Raw genomic sequence first — 22,630 nt, 5'->3', positions numbered from 1 at the left:
TTAGCATATTGAGAGTGACTGGGAAAGGTTTCCGGGCCTGGATGTTTCTGAGCTTCCCAGTCGAGCATGCCGGTCCTCGGTCTTCGTGCAGGGAATAGGGTGCCCACGAGAGTTACTAGGTGTCTTCATAAGCGTACTAACGTTCAAAGAAAGCAGAACTGCAACTCATGTCTCCAGGAAACTGCTCCACGCTTCGGCTTCAGCAGGGCTCTTCAAGGCTTTACCTTGAGGAAACGACTCACGTCAAGTTTCCTTTGAGCTCTAGAGCGTCTCAGTTGGAGCTCCCACCCAGGCTACGAAAGCACCCTGTTGATTTAGAGAAAACTCGTTCCCTTCCCACAGCCCTGCCTACAGTGACTAGAGACCCGTCCAAAACACTGGTATTTAGGTAGCTTCAAGGCAGCATGAATGGAGCTTTCAAAATGGGAAAGCAAGCCTTGTGCCATCAGGTCTCCGTTTCCAGGGAACACGCAGCCTACCCCCTTGTGATGTCTACCAAGTAAATATTCCCTCAAACTACACAATGGTCCCTTCCCTGAAGAATGTTTTCTTGGCACGGAGTTCTGCATGTAGCGAACTGCCTCTCCCAAGGAACGCTTTGGTAACGCTATCGGGGCTTAGGCTCTTCTAAAACCCTGCAGTGTAAGAGGAAGAACTGTGCTTTGGTTACAGCAGGAACGCAAGCCAACTTTCTCCTGTAAGTATGGGGTCTTAAGGTATGACTTTGTAGAAGGAATGTGAAAGAGTATTGGTTTCTCAGTGCCGCTCAGCCTAGGGCACTGAGAGAGATATGCATGACATGTAGACGTGAGACAACAGATTGCCTGGAGCTGTTGGAGTGCTGAGGAAATGTAGCTCGCCCAAGGAAGAGTGCAGTGTGTTGCCCTACACTTAGCATACACAGAGTGACTGGGAAAGGTATCCGGGCCTGGATGTTTCTTAGCAACCCAGTGGAGCCTGCCGGTACTCGGTGTTCTTGCACGGAATAGGGTGCCCAGGCGAGATCCTAGGTGTCTTGAAAAGCGTACTAATGTTAAAAGAAAGGAGAACTGCAACTCATGTCTCAAGGAAACTTCTCCACGTTCCGCTTCAGCAGGGCTTTTCAAGGCTTTACCTTGAGGAAAGGACTCACGTCAAGTTTCCTTGAGGCTCTAGAGCGTCTCAGGAGGAGCTCCCACCCAGGCTATGAAAGCACCCTGTTGATTTCGAGAAAACTCGTTCCCTTCCCAGAGCCCTGCCTACAGTGACTAGAAACTAGTCCAAAACTCTGGTATTTAGGTAGGTTCAAGGCGGCATGAATGGAGCTTTCAAAATGGGAAAGCAAGCCTTGTGCCATCCGGTCTCCGTTTCCAGTGAGCACGCAGCCTACCCCCTTGTGATGTCTACCAAGTAAATATTCCCTCGAACTACACAATGGTCCCTTCCCTGAAGAATGTTTTCTTGGCACGGAGTTCTGCATGTAGCGAACTGCCTCTCCCAAGGAACGCTTTGGTAACGCTATCGGGGCTTAGGCTCTTCTAAAACCCTGCAGTGTAAGAGGAAGAACTGTGCTTTGGTTACAGCAGGAACGCAAGCCAACTTTCTCCTGTAAGTATGGGGTCTTAAGGTATGACTTTGTAGAAGGAATGTGAAAGAGTATTGGTTTCTCAGTGCCGCTCAGCCTAGGGCACTGAGAGAGATATGCATGACATGTAGACGTGAGACAACAGATTGCCTGGAGCTGTTGGAGTGCTGAGGAAATCTAGCTCTTCCAAGGAGGCGTGTAGTGTGTTGCCTTACACTTAGCATATTGAGAGTGACTGGGAAAGGTTTCCGGGCCTGGATGTTTCTTAGCAACCCAGTGGAGCCTGCCGGTACTCGGTGTTCTTGCACGGAATAGGGTGCCCAGGCGAGATCCTAGGTGTCTTGAAAAGCGTAGTAACGTTAAAAGAAAGGAGAACTGCAACTCATGTCTCAAGGAAACTTCTCCACGTGCCGCTTCAGCAGGGCTCTTCAAGGCTTTACCTTGAGGAAAGGACTCACGTCAAGTTTCCTTGTAGCTCTAGAGCGTCTCAGGAGGAGCTCCCACCCAGGCTATGAAAGCACCCTGTTGATTTCGAGAAAACTCGTTCCCTTCCCAGAGCCCTGCCTACAGTGACTAGAAACTCGTCCAAAACACTGGTATTTAGGTAGGTTCAAGGCGGCATGAATGGAGCTTTCAAAATGGGAAAGCAAGCCTTGTGCCATCAGGTCCCCGTTTACAGTGAACACGCAGCCTACCTCCTTGTGATTTCTACCAAGTTAATATACACTCTAGAGACACACTGGTCCCTTCCCTGAATAACGTGTTCTTGGCACGGAGTTCTGCATGTAGCGAACTGCCTCTCCCAAGGTATGCTCTAGGTACGCTATAGGGGCTTAGCCTCTTCTAAAACCCTGCAGTGTAAGAGGAAGAACTGTGCTTTGGTTACAGCAGGAACGCAAGCCAACTTTCTCCTGTAAGTATGGGGTCTTAAGGTATGACTTTGTAGAAGGAATGTGAAAGAGTATTGGTTTCTCAGTGCCGCTCAGCCTAGGGCATTGAGGCAGATATGCATGACATGTAGACGTAAGACAACAGATTGCCTGGAGCTGTTGGAGTGCTGAGGAAATCTAGCTCTCCCAAGGAGGCGTGCAGTGTGTTGCCCTACCCTTAGCATATTGAGAGTGACTGGGAAAGGTTTCCGGGCCTGGATGTTTCTGAGCTTCCCAGTCGAGCATGCCGGTCCTCGGTCTTCGTGCAGGGAATAGGGTGCCCACGAGAGTTACTAGGTGTCTTCATAAGCGTACTAACATTCAAAGAAAGCAGAACTGCAACTCATGTCTCCAGGAAACTGCTCCACGCTTCGGCTTCAGCAGGGCTCTTCAAGGCTTTACCTTGAGGAAACGACTCACGTCAAGTTTCCTTTGAGCTCTAGAGCGTCTCAGTTGGAGCTCCCACCCAGGCTACGAAAGCACCCTGTTGATTTAGAGAAAACTCGTTCCCTTCCCACAGCCCTGCCTACAGTGACTAGAGACCCGTCCAAAACACTGGTATTTAGGTAGCTTCAAGGCAGCATGAATGGAGCTTTCAAAATGGGAAAGCAAGCCTTGTGCCATCAGGTCTCCGTTTCCAGGGAACACGCAGCCTACCCCCTTGTGATGTCTACCAAGTAAATATTCCCTCAAACTACACAATGGTCCCTTCCCTGAAGAATGTTTTCTTGGCACGGAGTTCTGCATGTAGCGAACTGCCTCTCCCAAGGAACGCTTTGGTAACGCTATCGGGGCTTAGGCTCTTCTAAAACCCTGCAGTGTAAGAGGAAGAACTGTGCTTTGGTTACAGCAGGAACGCAAGCCAACTTTCTCCTCTAAGTATGGGGTCTTAAGGTATGACTTTGTAGAAGGAATGTGAAAGAGTATTGGTTTCTCAGTGCCGCTCAGCCTAGGGCACTGAGAGAGATATGCATGACATGTAGACGTGAGACAACAGATTGCCTGGAGCTGTTGGAGTGCTGAGGAAATCTAGCTCTTCCAAGGAGGCGTGTAGTGTGTTGCCTTACACTTAGCATATTGAGAGTGACTGGGAAAGGTTTCCGGGCCTGGATGTTTCTTAGCAACCCAGTGGAGCCTGCCGGTACTCGGTGTTCTTGCACGGAATAGGGTGCCCAGGCGAGATCCTAGGTGTCTTGAAAAGCGTAGTAACGTTAAAAGAAAGGAGAACTGCAACTCATGTCTCAAGGAAACTTCTCCACGTGCCGCTTCAGCAGGGCTCTTCAAGGCTTTACCTTGAGGAAAGGACTCACGTCAAGTTTCCTTGTAGCTCTAGAGCGTCTCAGGAGGAGCTCCCACCCAGGCTATGAAAGCACCCTGTTGATTTCGAGAAAACTCGTTCCCTTCCCAGAGCCCTGCCTACAGTGACTAGAAACTCGTCCAAAACACTGGTATTTAGGTAGGTTCAAGGCGGCATGAATGGAGCTTTCAAAATGGGAAAGCAAGCCTTGTGCCATCAGGTCCCCGTTTCCAGTGAACACGCAGCCTACCTCCTTGTGATTTCTACCAAGTTAATATACACTCTAGAGACACACTGGTCCCTTCCCTGAATAACGTGTTCTTGGCACGGAGTTCTGCATGTAGCGAACTGCCTCTCCCAAGGAATGCTCTAGGTACGCTATAGGGGCTTAGCCTCTTCTAAAACCCTGCAGTGTAAGAGGAAGAACTGTGCTTTGGTTACAGCAGGAACGCAAGCCAACTTTCTCCTGTAAGTATGGGGTCTTAAGGTATGACTTTGTAGAAGGAATGTGAAAGAGTATTGGTTTCTCAGTGCGGCTCAGCCTAGGGCATTGAGGCAGATATGCATGACATGTAGACGTAAGACAACAGATTGCCTGGAGCTGTTGGAGTGCTGAGGAAATCTAGCTCTCCCAAGGAGGCGTGCAGTGTGTTGCCCTACCCTTAGCATATTGAGAGTGACTGGGAAAGGTTTCCGGGCCTGGATGTTTCTGAGCTTCCCAGTCGAGCATGCCGGTCCTCGGTCTTCGTGCAGGGAATAGGGTGCCCACGAGAGTTACTAGGTGTCTTCATAAGCGTACTAACGTTCAAAGAAAGCAGAACTGCAACTCATGTCTCCAGGAAACTGCTCCACGCTTCGGCTTCAGCAGGGCTCTTCAAGGCTTTACCTTGAGGAAACGACTCACGTCAAGTTTCCTTTGAGCTCTAGAGCGTCTCAGTTGGAGCTCCCACCCAGGCTACGAAAGCACCCTGTTGATTTAGAGAAAACTCGTTCCCTTCCCACAGCCCTGCCTACAGTGACTAGAGACCCGTCCAAAACACTGGTATTTAGGTAGCTTCAAGGCAGCATGAATGGAGCTTTCAAAATGGGAAAGCAAGCCTTGTGCCATCAGGTCTCCGTTTCCAGGGAACAAGCAGCCTACCCCCTTGTGATGTCTACCAAGTAAATATTCCCTCAAACTACACAATGGTCCCTTCCCTGAAGAATGTTTTCTTGGCACGGAGTTCTGCATGTAGCGAACTGCCTCTCCCAAGGAACGCTTTGGTAACGCTATCGGGGCTTAGGCTCTTCTAAAACCCTGCAGTGTAAGAGGAAGAACTGTGCTTTGGTTACAGGAGGAACGCCAGCCGAGTTTCTCCTCTAAGTATGGGGTCTTAAGGTATGACTTTGTAGAAGGAATGCGAAGCAGTTTTGATTTCTCAGTGCCGTTCAGCCTAGGGCATTGAGGCAATTTGCATGACATGCAGGACGTGAGAGAACAGATTACCTGGAGCTGTTGGAGTGCTGAGGAAATGTAGCTCTCCCAAGGAAGAGTGCAGTGTGTTGCCCTACACTTAGCATACACAGAGTGACTGGGAAAGGTATCCGGGCCTGGATGTTTCTTAGCAACCCAGTGGAGCCTGCCGGTACTCGGTGTTCTTGCACGGAATAGGGTGCCCAGGCGAGATCCTAGGTGTCTTGAAAAGCGTACTAATGTTAAAAGAAAGGAGAACTGCAACTCATGTCTCAAGGAAACTTCTCCACGTTCCGCTTCAGCAGGGCTTTTCAAGGCTTTACCTTGAGGAAAGGACTCACGTCAAGTTTCCTTGAGGCTCTAGAGCGTCTCAGGAGGAGCTCCCACCCAGGCTATGAAAGCACCCTGTTGATTTCGAGAAAACTCGTTCCCTTCCCAGAGCCCTGCCTACAGTGACTAGAAACTCGTCCAAAACTCTGGTATTTAGGTAGGTTCAAGGCGGCATGAATGGAGCTTTCAAAATGGGAAAGCAAGCCTTGTGCCATCCGGTCTCCGTTTCCAGTGAGCACGCAGCCTACCCCCTTGTGATGTCTACCAAGTAAATATTCCCTCGAACTACACAATGGTCCCTTCCCTGAAGAATGTTTTCTTGGCACGGAGTTCTGCATGTAGCGAACTGCCTCTCCCAAGGAACGCTTTGGTAACGCTTTCGGTGCTTAGGCTCATCTAAAACCCTGCAGTGTAAGAGGAAGAACTGTGCTTTGGTTACAGGAGGAATGCAAGCCAACTTTCTCCTGTAAGTATGGGGTCTTAAGGTATGACTTTGTAGAAGGAATGTGAAAGAGTATTGGTTACTCAGTGCCGCTCAGCCTAGGGCATTGAGGCAGATATGCATGACATGTAGACGTGAGACAACAGATTGCCTGGAGCTGTTGGAGTGCTGAGGAAATCTAGCTCTCCCAAGGAGGCGTGCAGTGTGTTGCCCTACCCTTAGCATATTGAGAGTGACTGGGAAAGGTTTCTGGGCCTGGATGTTTCTGAGCTTCCCAGTCGAGCATGCCGGTCCTCGGTGTTCTTGCAGGGAATAGGGTGCCCACAAGAGTTACTAGGTGTCTTCATAAGCGTACTAACGTTCAAAGAAAGCAGAACTGCAACTCATGTCTCCAGGAAACTGCTCCACGCTTCGGCTTCAGCAGGGCTCTTCAAGGCTTTACCTTGAGGAAACGACTCACGTCAAGTTTCCTTTGAGCTCTAGAGCTTCTAGGTGGAGCTCCCACCCAGGCTACGAAAGCACCCTGTTGATTTAGAGAAAACTCGTTCCCTTCCCAGAGCCCTGCCTACAGTGACTAGAGACCCGTCCAAAACACTGGTATTTAGGTAGCTTCAAGGCAGCATGAATGGAGCTTTCAAAATGGGAAAGCAAGCCTTGTGCCATCAGGTCTCCGTTTCCAGGGAACACGCAGCCTACCCCCTTGTGATGTCTACCAAGTAAATATTCCCTCAAACTACACAATGGTCCCTTCCCTGAAGAATGTTTTCTTGGCACGGAGTTCTGCATGTAGCGAACTGCCTCTCCCAAGGAACGCTTTGGTAACGCTATCGGGGCTTAGGCTCTTCTAAAACCCTGCAGTGTAAGAGGAAGAACTGTGCTTTGGTTACAGCAGGAACGCAAGCCAACTTTCTCCTGTAAGTATGGGGTCTTAAGGTATGACTTTGTAGAAGGAATGTGAAAGAGTATTGGTTTCTCAGTGCCGCTCAGCCTAGGGCACTGAGAGAGATATGCATGACATGTAGACGTGAGACAACAGATTGCCTGGAGCTGTTGGAGTGCTGAGGAAATCTAGCTCTTCCAAGGAGGCGTGTAGTGTGTTGCCTTACACTTAGCATATTGAGAGTGACTGGGAAAGGTTTCCGGGCCTGGATGTTTCTTAGCAACCCAGTGGAGCCTGCCGGTACTCGGTGTTCTTGCACGGAATAGGGTGCCCAGGCGAGATCCTAGGTGTCTTGAAAAGCGTAGTAACGTTAAAAGAAAGGAGAACTGCAACTCATGTCTCAAGGAAACTTCTCCACGTGCCGCTTCAGCAGGGCTCTTCAAGGCTTTACCTTGAGGAAAGGACTCACGTCAAGTTTCCTTGTAGCTCTAGAGCGTCTCAGGAGGAGCTCCCACCCAGGCTATGAAAGCACCCTGTTGATTTCGAGAAAACTCGTTCCCTTCCCAGAGCCCTGCCTACAGTGACTAGAAACTCGTCCAAAACACTGGTATTTAGGTAGGTTCAAGGCGGCATGAATGGAGCTTTCAAAATGGGAAAGCAAGCCTTGTGCCATCAGGTCCCCGTTTACAGTGAACACGCAGCCTACCTCCTTGTGATTTCTACCAAGTTAATATACACTCTAGAGACACACTGGTCCCTTCCCTGAATAACGTGTTCTTGGCACGGAGTTCTGCATGTAGCGAACTGCCTCTCCCAAGGAATGCTCTAGGTACGCTATAGGGGCTTAGCCTCTTCTAAAACCCTGCAGTGTAAGAGGAAGAACTGTGCTTTGGTTACAGCAGGAACGCAAGCCAACTTTCTCCTGTAAGTATGGGGTCTTAAGGTATGACTTTGTAGAAGGAATGTGAAAGAGTATTGGTTTCTCAGTGCGGCTCAGCCTAGGGCATTGAGGCAGATATGCATGACATGTAGACGTAAGACAACAGATTGCCTGGAGCTGTTGGAGTGCTGAGGAAATCTAGCTCTCCCAAGGAGGCGTGCAGTGTGTTGCCCTACCCTTAGCATATTGAGAGTGACTGGGAAAGGTTTCCGGGCCTGGATGTTTCTGAGCTTCCCAGTCGAGCATGCCGGTCCTCGGTCTTCGTGCAGGGAATAGGGTGCCCACGAGAGTTACTAGGTGTCTTCATAAGCGTACTAACGTTCAAAGAAAGCAGAACTGCAACTCATGTCTCCAGGAAACTGCTCCACGCTTCGGCTTCAGCAGGGCTCTTCAAGGCTTTACCTTGAGGAAACGACTCACGTCAAGTTTCCTTTGAGCTCTAGAGCGTCTCAGTTGGAGCTCCCACCCAGGCTACGAAAGCACCCTGTTGATTTAGAGAAAACTCGTTCCCTTCCCACAGCCCTGCCTACAGTGACTAGAGACCCGTCCAAAACACTGGTATTTAGGTAGCTTCAAGGCAGCATGAATGGAGCTTTCAAAATGGGAAAGCAAGCCTTGTGCCATCAGTCTCCGTTTCCAGGGAACAAGCAGCCTACCCCCTTGTGATGTCTACCAAGTAAATATTCCCTCAAACTACACAATGGTCCCTTCCCTGAAGAATGTTTTCTTGGCACGGAGTTCTGCATGTAGCGAACTGCCTCTCCCAAGGAACGCTTTGGTAACGCTATCGGGGCTTAGGCTCTTCTAAAACCCTGCAGTGTAAGAGGAAGAACTGTGCTTTGGTTACAGGAGGAACGCCAGCCGAGTTTCTCCTCTAAGTATGGGGTCTTAAGGTATGACTTTGTAGAAGGAATGCGAAGCAGTTTTGATTTCTCAGTGCCGTTCAGCCTAGGGCATTGAGGTATTTGCATGACATGCAGGACGTGAGAGAACAGATTACCTGGAGCTGTTGGAGTGCTGAGGAAATGTAGCTCTCCCAAGGAAGAGTGCAGTGTGTTGCCCTACACTTAGCATACACAGAGTGACTGGGAAAGGTATCCGGGCCTGGATGTTTCTTAGCAACCCAGTGGAGCCTGCCGGTACTCGGTGTTCTTGCACGGAATAGGGTGCCCAGGCGAGATCCTAGGTGTCTTGAAAAGCGTACTAATGTTAAAAGAAAGGAGAACTGCAACTCATGTCTCAAGGAAACTTCTCCACGTTCCGCTTCAGCAGGGCTTTTCAAGGCTTTACCTTGAGGAAAGGACTCACGTCAAGTTTCCTTGAGGCTCTAGAGCGTCTCAGGAGGAGCTCCCACCCAGGCTACGAAAGCACCCTGTTGATTTCGAGAAAACTCGTTCCCTTCCCACAGCCCTGCTTACAGTGACTAGAAACTCGTCCAAAACTCTGGTATTTAGGTAGGTTCAAGGCGGCATGAATGGAGCTTTCAAAATGGGAAAGCAAGCCTTGTGCCATCCGGTCTCCGTTTCCAGTGAGCACGCAGCCTACCCCCTTGTGATGTCTACCAAGTAAATATTCCCTCGAACTACACAATGGTCCCTTCCCTGAAGAATGTTTTCTTGGCACGGAGTTCTGCATGTAGCGAACTGCCTCTCCCAAGGAACGCTTTGGTAACGCTTTCGGTGCTTAGGCTCATCTAAAACCCTGCAGTGTAAGAGGAAGAACTGTGCTTTGGTTACAGGAGGAATGCAAGCCAACTTTCTCCTGTAAGTATGGGGTCTTAAGGTATGACTTTGTAGAAGGAATGTGAAAGAGTATTGGTTACTCAGTGCCGCTCAGCCTAGGGCATTGAGGCAGATATGCATGACATGTAGACGTGAGACAACAGATTGCCTGGAGCTGTTGGAGTGCTGAGGAAATCTAGCTCTCCCAAGGAGGCGTGCAGTGTGTTGCCCTACCCTTAGCATATTGAGAGTGACTGGGAAAGGTTTCTGGGCCTGGATGTTTCTGAGCTTCCCAGTCGAGCATGCCGGTCCTCGGTGTTCTTGCAGGGAATAGGGTGCCCACGAGAGTTACTAGGTGTCTTCATAAGCGTACTAACGTTCAAAGAAAGCAGAACTGCAACTCATGTCTCCAGGAAACTGCTCCACGCTTCGGCTTCAGCAGGGCTCTTCAAGGCTTTACCTTGAGGAAACGACTCACGTCAAGTTTCCTTTGAGCTCTAGAGCTTCTAGGTGGAGCTCCCACCCAGGCTACGAAAGCACCCTGTTGATTTAGAGAAAACTCGTTCCCTTCCCAGAGCCCTGCCTACAGTGACTAGAGACCCGTCCAAAACACTGGTATTTAGGTAGCTTCAAGGCAGCATGAATGGAGCTTTCAAAATGGGAAAGCAAGCCTTGTGCCATCAGGTCTCCGTTTCCAGGGAACACGCAGCCTACCCCCTTGTGATGTCTACCAAGTAAATATTCCCTCAAACTACACAATGGTCCCTTCCCTGAAGAATGTTTTCTTGGCACGGAGTTCTGCATGTAGCGAACTGCCTCTCCCAAGGAACGCTTTGGTAACGCTATCGGGGCTTAGGCTCTTCTAAAACCCTGCAGTGTAAGAGGAAGAACTGTGCTTTGGTTACAGCAGGAACGCAAGCCAACTTTCTCCTGTAAGTATGGGGTCTTAAGGTATGACTTTGTAGAAGGAATGTGAAAGAGTATTGGTTTCTCAGTGCCGCTCAGCCTAGGGCACTGAGAGAGATATGCATGACATGTAGACGTGAGACAACAGATTGCCTGGAGCTGTTGGAGTGCTGAGGAAATCTAGCTCTTCCAAGGAGGCGTGTAGTGTGTTGCCTTACACTTAGCATATTGAGAGTGACTGGGAAAGGTTTCCGGGCCTGGATGTTTCTTAGCAACCCAGTGGAGCCTGCCGGTACTCGGTGTTCTTGCACGGAATAGGGTGCCCAGGCGAGATCCTAGGTGTCTTGAAAAGCGTAGTAACGTTAAAAGAAAGGAGAACTGCAACTCATGTCTCAAGGAAACTTCTCCACGTGCCGCTTCAGCAGGGCTCTTCAAGGCTTTACCTTGAGGAAAGGACTCACGTCAAGTTTCCTTGTAGCTCTAGAGCGTCTCAGGAGGAGCTCCCACCCAGGCTATGAAAGCACCCTGTTGATTTCGAGAAAACTCGTTCCCTTCCCAGAGCCCTGCCTACAGTGACTAGAAACTCGTCCAAAACACTGGTATTTAGGTAGGTTCAAGGCGGCATGAATGGAGCTTTCAAAATGGGAAAGCAAGCCTTGTGCCATCAGGTCCCCGTTTCCAGTGAACACGCAGCCTACCTCCTTGTGATTTCTACCAAGTTAATATACACTCTAGAGACACACTGGTCCCTTCCCTGAATAACGTGTTCTTGGCACGGAGTTCTGCATGTAGCGAACTGCCTCTCCCAAGGAATGCTCTAGGTACGCTATAGGGGCTTAGCCTCTTCTAAAACCCTGCAGTGTAAGAGGAAGAACTGTGCTTTGGTTACAGCAGGAACGCAAGCCAACTTTCTCCTGTAAGTATGGGGTCTTAAGGTATGACTTTGTAGAAGGAATGTGAAAGAGTATTGGTTTCTCAGTGCGGCTCAGCCTAGGGCATTGAGGCAGATATGCATGACATGTAGACGTAAGACAACAGATTGCCTGGAGCTGTTGGAGTGCTGAGGAAATCTAGCTCTCCCAAGGAGGCGTGCAGTGTGTTGCCCTACCCTTAGCATATTGAGAGTGACTGGGAAAGGTTTCCGGGCCTGGATGTTTCTGAGCTTCCCAGTCGAGCATGCCGGTCCTCGGTCTTCGTGCAGGGAATAGGGTGCCCACGAGAGTTACTAGGTGTCTTCATAAGCGTACTAACGTTCAAAGAAAGCAGAACTGCAACTCATGTCTCCAGGAAACTGCTCCACGCTTCGGCTTCAGCAGGGCTCTTCAAGGCTTTACCTTGAGGAAACGACTCACGTCAAGTTTCCTTTGAGCTCTAGAGCGTCTCAGTTGGAGCTCCCACCCAGGCTACGAAAGCACCCTGTTGATTTAGAGAAAACTCGTTCCCTTCCCACAGCCCTGCCTACAGTGACTAGAGACCCGTCCAAAACACTGGTATTTAGGTAGCTTCAAGGCAGCATGAATGGAGCTTTCAAAATGGGAAAGCAAGCCTTGTGCCATCAGTCTCCGTTTCCAGGGAACAAGCAGCCTACCCCCTTGTGATGTCTACCAAGTAAATATTCCCTCAAACTACACAATGGTCCCTTCCCTGAAGAATGTTTTCTTGGCACGGAGTTCTGCATGTAGCGAACTGCCTCTCCCAAGGAACGCTTTGGTAACGCTATCGGGGCTTAGGCTCTTCTAAAACCCTGCAGTGTAAGAGGAAGAACTGTGCTTTGGTTACAGGAGGAACGCCAGCCGAGTTTCTCCTCTAAGTATGGGGTCTTAAGGTATGACTTTGTAGAAGGAATGCGAAGCAGTTTTGATTTCTCAGTGCCGTTCAGCCTAGGGCATTGAGGTATTTGCATGACATGCAGGACGTGAGAGAACAGATTACCTGGAGCTGTTGGAGTGCTGAGGAAATGTAGCTCTCCCAAGGAAGAGTGCAGTGTGTTGCCCTACACTTAGCATACACAGAGTGACTGGGAAAGGTATCCGGGCCTGGATGTTTCTTAGCAACCCAGTGGAGCCTGCCGGTACTCGGTGTTCTTGCACGGAATAGGGTGCCCAGGCGAGATCCTAGGTGTCTTGAAAAGCGTACTAATGTTAAAAGAAAGGAGAACTGCAACTCATGTCTCAAGGAAACTTCTCCACGTTCCGCTTCAGCAGGGCTTTTCAAGGCTTTACCTTGAGGAAAGGACTCACGTCACGTTTCCTTGAGGCTCTAGAGCGTCTCAGGAGGAGCTCCCACCCAGGCTATGAAAGCACCCTGTTGATTTCGAGAAAACTCGTTCCCTTCCCAGAGCCCTGCCTACAGTGACTAGAAACTCGTCCAAAACTCTGGTATTTAGGTAGGTTCAAGGCGGCATGAATGGAGCTTTCAAAATGGGAAAGCAAGCCTTGTGCCATCCGGTCTCCGTTTCCAGTGAGCACGCAGCCTACCCCCTTGTGATGTCTACCAAGTAAATATTCCCTCGAACTACACAATGGTCCCTTCCCTGAAGAATGTTTTCTTGGCACGGAGTTCTGCATGTAGCGAACTGCCTCTCCCAAGGAACGCTTTGGTAACGCTTTCGGTGCTTAGGCTCATCTAAAACCCTGCAGTGTAAGAGGAAGAACTGTGCTTTGGTTACAGGAGGAATGCAAGCCAACTTTCTCCTGTAAGTATGGGGTCTTAAGGTATGACTTTGTAGAAGGAATGTGAAAGAGTATTGGTTACTCAGTGCCGCTCAGCCTAGGGCATTGAGGCAGATATGCATGACATGTAGACGTGAGACAACAGATTGCCTGGAGCTGTTGGAGTGCTGAGGAAATCTAGCTCTCCCAAGGAGGCGTGCAGTGTGTTGCCCTACCCTTAGCATATTGAGAGTGACTGGGAAAGGTTTCTGGGCCTGGATGTTTCTGAGCTTCCCAGTCGAGCATGCCGGTCCTCGGTGTTCTTGCAGGGAATAGGGTGCCCACGAGAGTTACTAGGTGTCTTCATAAGCGTACTAACGTTCAAAGAAAGCAGAACTGCAACTCATGTCTCCAGGAAACTGCTCCACGCTTCGGCTTCAGCAGGGCTCTTCAAGGCTTTACCTTGAGGAAACGACTCACGTCAAGTTTCCTTTGAGCTCTAGAGCGTCTCAGTTGGAGCTCCCACCCAGGCTACGAAAGCACCCTGTTGATTTAGAGAAAACTCGTTCCCTTCCCACAGCCCTGCCTACAGTGACTAGAGACCCGTCCAAAACACTGGTATTTAGGTAGCTTCAAGGCAGCATGAATGGAGCTTTCAAAATGGGAAAGCAAGCCTTGTGCCATCAGTCTCCGTTTCCAGGGAACAAGCAGCCTACCCCCTTGTGATGTCTACCAAGTAAATATTCCCTCAAACTACACAATGGTCCCTTCCCTGAAGAATGTTTTCTTGGCACGGAGTTCTGCATGTAGCGAACTGCCTCTCCCAAGGAACGCTTTGGTAACGCTATCGGGGCTTAGGCTCTTCTAAAACCCTGCAGTGTAAGAGGAAGAACTGTGCTTTGGTTACAGCAGGAACGCCAGCCGAGTTTCTCCTCTAAGTATGGGGTCTTAAGGTATGACTTTGTAGAAGGAATGCGAAGCAGTTTTGATTTCTCAGTGCCGTTCAGCCTAGGGCATTGAGGCAATTTGCATGACATGCAGGACGTGAGAGAACAGATTACCTGGAGCTGTTGGAGTGCTGAGGAAATGTAGCTCTCCCAAGGAAGAGTGCAGTGTGTTGCCCTACACTTAGCATACACAGAGTGACTGGGAAAGGTATCCGGGCCTGGATGTTTCTTAGCAACCCAGTGGAGCCTGCCGGTACTCGGTGTTCTTGCACGGAATAGGGTGCCCAGGCGAGATCCTAGGTGTCTTGAAAAGCGTACTAATGTTAAAAGAAAGGAGAACTGCAACTCATGTCTCAAGGAAACTTCTCCACGTTCCGCTTCAGCAGGGCTTTTCAAGGCTTTACCTTGAGGAAAGGACTCACGTCAAGTTTCCTTGAGGCTCTAGAGCGTCTCAGGAGGAGCTCCCACCCAGGCTATGAAAGCACCCTGTTGATTTCGAGAAAACTCGTTCCCTTCCCAGAGCCCTGCCTACAGTGACTAGAAACTCGTCCAAAACTCTGGTATTTAGGTAGGTTCAAGGCGGCATGAATGGAGCTTTCAAAATGGGAAAGCAAGCCTTGTGCCATCCGGTCTCCGTTTCCAGTGAGCACGCAGCCTACCCCCTTGTGATGTCTACCAAGTAAATATTCCCTCGAACTACACAATGGTCCCTTCCCTGAAGAATGTTTTCTTGGCACGGAGTTCTGCATGTAGCGAACTGCCTCTCCCAAGGAACGCTTTGGTAACGCTTTCGGTGCTTAGGCTCATCTAAAACCCTGCAGTGTAAGAGGAAGAACTGTGCTTTGGTTACAGGAGGAATGCAAGCCAACTTTCTCCTGTAAGTATGGGGTCTTAAGGTATGACTTTGTAGAAGGAATGTGAAAGAGTATTGGTTACTCAGTGCCGCTCAGCCTAGGGCATTGAGGCAGATATGCATGACATGTAGACGTGAGACAACAGATTGCCTGGAGCTGTTGGAGTGCTGAGGAAATCTAGCTCTCCCAAGGAGGCGTGCAGTGTGTTGCCCTACCCTTAGCATATTGAGAGTGACTGGGAAAGGTTTCTGGGCCTGGATGTTTCTGAGCTTCCCAGTCGAGCATGCCGGTCCTCGGTGTTCTTGCAGGGAATAGGGTGCCCACGAGAGTTACTAGGTGTCTTCATAAGCGTACTAACGTTCAAAGAAAGCAGAACTGCAACTCATGTCTCCAGGAAACTGCTCCACGCTTCGGCTTCAGCAGGGCTCTTCAAGGCTTTACCTTGAGGAAACGACTCACGTCAAGTTTCCTTTGAGCTCTAGAGCTTCTAGGTGGAGCTCCCACCCAGGCTACGAAAGCACCCTGTTGATTTAGAGAAAACTCGTTCCCTTCCCACAGCCCTGCCTACAGTGACTAGAGACCCGTCCAAAACACTGGTATTTAGGTAGCTTCAAGGCAGCATGAATGGAGCTTTCAAAATGGGAAAGCAAGCCTTGTGCCATCAGGTCTCCGTTTCCAGGGAACACGCAGCCTACCCCCTTGTGATGTCTACCAAGTAAATATTCCCTCAAACTACACAATGGTCCCTTCCCTGAAGAATGTTTTCTTGGCACGGAGTTCTGCATGTAGCGAACTGCCTCTCCCAAGGAACGCTTTGGTAACGCTATCGGGGCTTAGGCTCTTCTAAAACCCTGCAGTGTAAGAGGAAGAACTGTGCTTTGGTTACAGCAGGAACGCAAGCCAACTTTCTCCTGTAAGTATGGGGTCTTAAGGTATGACTTTGTAGAAGGAATGTGAAAGAGTATTGGTTTCTCAGTGCGGCTCAGCCTAGGGCACTGAGAGAGATATGCATGACATGTAGACGTGAGACAACAGATTGCCTGGAGCTGTTGGAGTGCTGAGGAAATCTAGCTCTTCCAAGGAGGCGTGTAGTGTGTTGCCTTACACTTAGCATATTGAGAGTGACTGGGAAAGGTTTCCGGGCCTGGATGTTTCTTAGCAACCCAGTGGAGCCTGCCGGTACTCGGTGTTCTTGCACGGAATAGGGTGCCCAGGCGAGATCCTAGGTGTCTTGAAAAGCGTAGTAACGTTAAAAGAAAGGAGAACTGCAACTCATGTCTCAAGGAAACTTCTCCACGTGCCGCTTCAGCAGGGCTCTTCAAGGCTTTACCTTGAGGAAAGGACTCACGTCAAGTTTCCTTGTAGCTCTAGAGCGTCTCAGGAGGAGCTCCCACCCAGGCTATGAAAGCACCCTGTTGATTTCGAGAAAACTCGTTCCCTTCCCAGAGCCCTGCCTACAGTGACTAGAAACTCGTCCAAAACACTGGTATTTAGGTAGGTTCAAGGCGGCATGAATGGAGCTTTCAAAATGGGAAAGCAAGCCTTGTGCCATCAGGTCCCCGTTTCCAGTGAACACGCAGCCTACCTCCTTGTGATTTCTACCAAGTTAATATACACTCTAGAGACACACTGGTCCCTTCCCTGAATAACGTGTTCTTGGCACGGAGTTCTGCATGTAGCGAACTGCCTCTCCCAAGGAATGCTCTAGGTACGCTATAGGGGCTTAGCCTCTTCTAAAACCCTGCAGTGTAAGAGGAAGAACTGTGCTTTGGTTACAGCAGGAACGCAAGCCAACTTTCTCCTGTAAGTATGGGGTCTTAAGGTATGACTTTGTAGAAGGAATGTGAAAGAGTATTGGTTTCTCAGTGCGGCTCAGCCTAGGGCATTGAGGCAGATATGCATGACATGTAGACGTAAGACAACAGATTGCCTGGAGCTGTTGGAGTGCTGAGGAAATCTAGCTCTCCCAAGGAGGCGTGCAGTGTGTTGCCCTACCCTTAGCATATTGAGAGTGACTGGGAAAGGTTTCCGGGCCTGGATGTTTCTGAGCTTCCCAGTCGAGCATGCCGGTCCTCGGTCTTCGTGCAGGGAATAGGGTGCCCACGAGAGTTACTAGGTGTCTTCATAAGCGTACTAACGTTCAAAGAAAGCAGAACTGCAACTCATGTCTCCAGGAAACTGCTCCACGCTTCGGCTTCAGCAGGGCTCTTCAAGGCTTTACCTTGAGGAAACGACTCACGTCAAGTTTCCTTTGAGCTCTAGAGCGTCTCAGTTGGAGCTCCCACCCAGGCTACGAAAGCACCCTGTTGATTTAGAGAAAACTCGTTCCCTTCCCACAGCCCTGCCTACAGTGACTAGAGACCCGTCCAAAACACTGGTATTTAGGTAGCTTCAAGGCAGCATGAATGGAGCTTTCAAAATGGGAAAGCAAGCCTTGTGCCATCAGTCTCCGTTTCCAGGGAACAAGCAGCCTACCCCCTTGTGATGTCTACCAAGTAAATATTCCCTCAAACTACACAATGGTCCCTTCCCTGAAGAATGTTTTCTTGGCACGGAGTTCTGCATGTAGCGAACTGCCTCTCCCAAGGAACGCTTTGGTAACGCTATCGGGGCTTAGGCTCTTCTAAAACCCTGCAGTGTAAGAGGAAGAACTGTGCTTTGGTTACAGGAGGAACGCCAGCCGAGTTTCTCCTCTAAGTATGGGGTCTTAAGGTATGACTTTGTAGAAGGAATGCGAAGCAGTTTTGATTTCTCAGTGCCGTTCAGCCTAGGGCATTGAGGCAATTTGCATGACATGCAGGACGTGAGAGAACAGATTACCTGGAGCTGTTGGAGTGCTGAGGAAATGTAGCTCTCCCAAGGAAGAGTGCAGTGTGTTGCCCTACACTTAGCATACACAGAGTGACTGGGAAAGGTATCCGGGCCTGGATGTTTCTTAGCAACCCAGTGGAGCCTGCCGGTACTCGGTGTTCTTGCACGGAATAGGGTGCCCAGGCGAGATCCTAGGTGTCTTGAAAAGCGTACTAATGTTAAAAGAAAGGAGAACTGCAACTCATGTCTCAAGGAAACTTCTCCACGTTCCGCTTCAGCAGGGCTTTTCAAGGCTTTACCTTGAGGAAAGGACTCACGTCAAGTTTCCTTGAGGCTCTAGAGCGTCTCAGGAGGAGCTCCCACCCAGGCTATGAAAGCACCCTGTTGATTTAGAGAAAACTCGTTCCCTTCCCAGAGCCCTGCCTACAGTGACTAGAAACTCGTCCAAAACTCTGGTATTTAGGTAGGTTCAAGGCGGCATGAATGGAGCTTTCAAAATGGGAAAGCAAGCCTTGTGCCATCCGGTCTCCGTTTCCAGTGAGCACGCAGCCTACCCCCTTGTGATGTCTACCAAGTAAATATTCCCTCAAACTACACAATGGTCCCTTCCCTGAAGAATGTTTTCTTGGCACGGAGTTCTGCATGTAGCGAACTGCCTCTCCCAAGGAACGCTTTGGTAACGCTTTCGGTGCTTAGGCTCATCTAAAACCCTGCAGTGTAAGAGGAAGAACTGTGCTTTGGTTACAGGAGGAATGCAAGCCAACTTTCTCCTGTAAGTATGGGGTCTTAAGGTATGACTTTGTAGAAGGAATGTGAAAGAGTATTGGTTACTCAGTGCCGCTCAGCCTAGGGCATTGAGGCAGATATGCATGACATGTAGACGTGAGACAACAGATTGCCTGGAGCTGTTGGAGTGCTGAGGAAATCTAGCTCTCCCAAGGAGGCGTGCAGTGTGTTGCCCTACCCTTAGCATATTGAGAGTGACTGGGAAAGGTTTCCAGGCCTGGATGTTTCTGAGCTTCCCAGTCGAGCATGCCGGTCCTCGGTGTTCTTGCAGGGAATAGGGTGCCCACGAGAGTTACTAGGTGTCTTCATAAGCGTACTAACGTTCAAAGAAAGCAGAACTGCAACTCATGTCTCCAGGAAACTGCTCCACGCTTCGGCTTCAGCAGGGCTCTTCAAGGCTTTACCTTGAGGAAACGACTCACGTCAAGTTTCCTTTGAGCTCTAGAGCTTCTAGGTGGAGCTCCCACCCAGGCTACGAAAGCACCCTGTTGATTTAGAGAAAACTCGTTCCCTTCCCACAGCCCTGCCTACAGTGACTAGAGACCCGTCCAAAACACTGGTATTTAGGTAGCTTCAAGGCAGCATGAATGGAGCTTTCAAAATGGGAAAGCAAGCCTTGTGCGATCAGGTCTCCGTTTCCAGGGAAAACGCAGCCTACCCCCTTGTGATGTCTACCAAGTAAATATTCCCTCAAACTACACAATGGTCCCTTCCCTGAAGAATGTTTTCTTGGCACGGAGTTCTGCATGTAGCGAACTGCCTCTCCCAAGGAACGCTTTGGTAACGCTATCGGGGCTTAGGCTCTTCTAAAACCCTGCAGTGTAAGAGGAAGAACTGTGCTTTGGTTACAGCAGGAACGCAAGCCAACTTTCTCCTGTAAGTATGGGGTCTTAAGGTATGACTTTGTAGAAGGAATGTGAAAGAGTATTGGTTTCTCAGTGCCGCTCAGCCTAGGGCACTGAGAGAGATATGCATGACATGTAGACGTGAGACAACAGATTGCCTGGAGCTGTTGGAGTGCTGAGGAAATCTAGCTCTTCCAAGGAGGCGTGTAGTGTGTTGCCTTACACTTAGCATATTGAGAGTGACTGGGAAAGGTTTCCGGGCCTGGATGTTTCTTAGCAACCCAGTGGAGCCTGCCGGTACTCGGTGTTCTTGCACGGAATAGGGTGCCCAGGCGAGATCCTAGGTGTCTTGAAAAGCGTAGTAACGTTAAAAGAAAGGAGAACTGCAACTCATGTCTCAAGGAAACTTCTCCACGTGCCGCTTCAGCAGGGCTCTTCAAGGCTTTACCTTGAGGAAAGGACTCACGTCAAGTTTCCTTGTAGCTCTAGAGCGTCTCAGGAGGAGCTCCCACCCAGGCTATGAAAGCACCCTGTTGATTTCGAGAAAACTCGTTCCCTTCCCAGAGCCCTGCCTACAGTGACTAGAAACTCGTCCAAAACACTGGTATTTAGGTAGGTTCAAGGCGGCATGAATGGAGCTTTCAAAATGGGAAAGCAAGCCTTGTGCCATCAGGTCCCCGTTTCCAGTGAACACGCAGCCTACCTCCTTGTGATTTCTACCAAGTTAATATACACTCTAGAGACACACTGGTCCCTTCCCTGAATAACGTGTTCTTGGCACGGAGTTCTGCATGTAGCGAACTGCCTCTCCCAAGGAATGCTCTAGGTACGCTATAGGGGCTTAGCCTCTTCTAAAACCCTGCAGTGTAAGAGGAAGAACTGTGCTTTGGTTACAGCAGGAACGCAAGCCAACTTTCTCCTGTAAGTATGGGGTCTTAAGGTATGACTTTGTAGAAGGAATGTGAAAGAGTATTGGTTTCTCAGTGCGGCTCAGCCTAGGGCATTGAGGCAGATATGCATGACATGTAGACGTAAGACAACAGATTGCCTGGAGCTGTTGGAGTGCTGAGGAAATCTAGCTCTCCCAAGGAGGCGTGCAGTGTGTTGCCCTACCCTTAGCATATTGAGAGTGACTGGGAAAGGTTTCCGGGCCTGGATGTTTCTGAGCTTCCCAGTCGAGCATGCCGGTCCTCGGTCTTCGTGCAGGGAATAGGGTGCCCACGAGAGTTACTAGGTGTCTTCATAAGCGTACTAACGTTCAAAGAAAGCAGAACTGCAACTCATGTCTCCAGGAAACTGCTCCACGCTTTGGCTTCAGCAGGGCTCTTCAAGGCTTTACCTTGAGGAAACGACTCACGTCAAGTTTCCTTTGAGCTCTAGAGCGTCTCAGTTGGAGCTCCCACCCAGGCTACGAAAGCACCCTGTTGATTTAGAGAAAACTCGTTCCCTTCCCACAGCCCTGCCTACAGTGACTAGAGACCCGTCCAAAACACTGGTATTTAGGTAGCTTCAAGGCAGCATGAATGGAGCTTTCAAAATGGGAAAGCAAGCCTTGTGCCATCAGTCTCCGTTTCCAGGGAACAAGCAGCCTACCCCCTTGTGATGTCTACCAAGTAAATATTCCCTCAAACTACACAATGGTCCCTTCCCTGAAGAATGTTTTCTTGGCACGGAGTTCTGCATGTAGCGAACTGCCTCTCCCAAGGAACGCTTTGGTAACGCTATCGGGGCTTAGGCTCTTCTAAAACCCTGCAGTGTAAGAGGAAGAACTGTGCTTTGGTTACAGGAGGAACGCCAGCCGAGTTTCTCCTCTAAGTATGGGGTCTTAAGGTATGACTTTGTAGAAGGAATGCGAAGCAGTTTTGATTTCTCAGTGCCGTTCAGCCTAGGGCATTGAGGTATTTGCATGACATGCAGGACGTGAGAGAACAGATTACCTGGAGCTGTTGGAGTGCTGAGGAAATGTACCTCTCCCAAGGAAGAGTGCAGTGTGTTGCCCTACACTTAGCATACACAGAGTGACTGGGAAAGGTATCCGGGCCTGGATGTTTCTTAGCAACCCAGTGGAGCCTGCTGGTACTCGGTGTTCTTGCACGGAATAGGGTGCCCAGGCGAGATCCTAGGTGTCTTGAAAAGCGTACTAATGTTAAAAGAAAGGAGAACTGCAACTCATGTCTCAAGGAAACTTCTCCACGTTCCGCTTCAGCAGGGCTTTTCAAGGCTTTACCTTGAGGAAAGGACTCACGTCAAGTTTCCTTGAGGCTCTAGAGCGTCTCAGGAGGAGCTCCCACCCAGGCTACGAAAGCACCCTGTTGATTTCGAGAAAACTCGTTCCCTTCCCAGAGCCCTGCCTACAGTGACTAGAAACTCGTCCAAAACTCTGGTATTTAGGTAGGTTCAAGGCGGCATGAATGGAGCTTTCAAAATGGGAAAGCAAGCCTTGTGCCATCCGGTCTCCGTTTCCAGTGAGCACGCAGCCTACCCCCTTGTGATGTCTACCAAGTAAATATTCCCTCGAACTACACAATGGTCCCTTCCCTGAAGAATGTTTTCTTGGCACGGAGTTCTGCATGTAGCGAACTGCCTCTCCCAAGGAACGCTTTGGTAACGCTTTCGGTGCTTAGGCTCATCTAAAACCCTGCAGTGTAAGAGGAAGAACTGTGCTTTGGTTACAGGAGGAATGCAAGCCAACTTTCTCCTGTAAGTATGGGGTCTTAAGGTATGACTTTGTAGAAGGAATGTGAAAGAGTATTGGTTACTCAGTGCCGCTCAGCCTAGGGCATTGAGGCAGATATGCATGACATGTAGACGTGAGACAACAGATTGCCTGGAGCTGTTGGAGTGCTGAGGAAATCTAGCTCTCCCAAGGAGGCGTGCAGTGTGTTGCCCTACCCTTAGCATATTGAGAGTGACTGGGAAAGGTTTCTGGGCCTGGATGTTTCTGAGCTTCCCAGTCGAGCATGCCGGTCCTCGGTGTTCTTGCAGGGAATAGGGTGCCCACGAGAGTTACTAGGTGTCTTCATAAGCGTACTAACGTTCAAAGAAAGCAGAACTGCAACTCATGTCTCCAGGAAACTGCTCCACGCTTCGGCTTCAGCAGGGCTCTTCAAGGCTTTACCTTGAGGAAACGACTCACGTCAAGTTTCCTTTGAGCTCTAGAGCTTCTAGGTGGAGCTCCCACCCAGGCTACGAAAGCACCCTGTTGATTTAGAGAAAACTCGTTCCCTTCCCAGAGCCCTGCCTACAGTGACTAGAGACCCGTCCAAAACACTGG

The sequence above is a fragment of the Eubalaena glacialis genome, chromosome 4 (genome assembly GCF_028564815.1).
Source record: "Eubalaena glacialis isolate mEubGla1 chromosome 4, mEubGla1.1.hap2.+ XY, whole genome shotgun sequence".
NCBI classification, from domain to species: Eukaryota; Metazoa; Chordata; class Mammalia; order Artiodactyla; family Balaenidae; genus Eubalaena; species Eubalaena glacialis.
The sequence above is the reverse complement of the archived record's forward strand: the minus strand, read 5'-3'. Positions refer to the sequence as shown.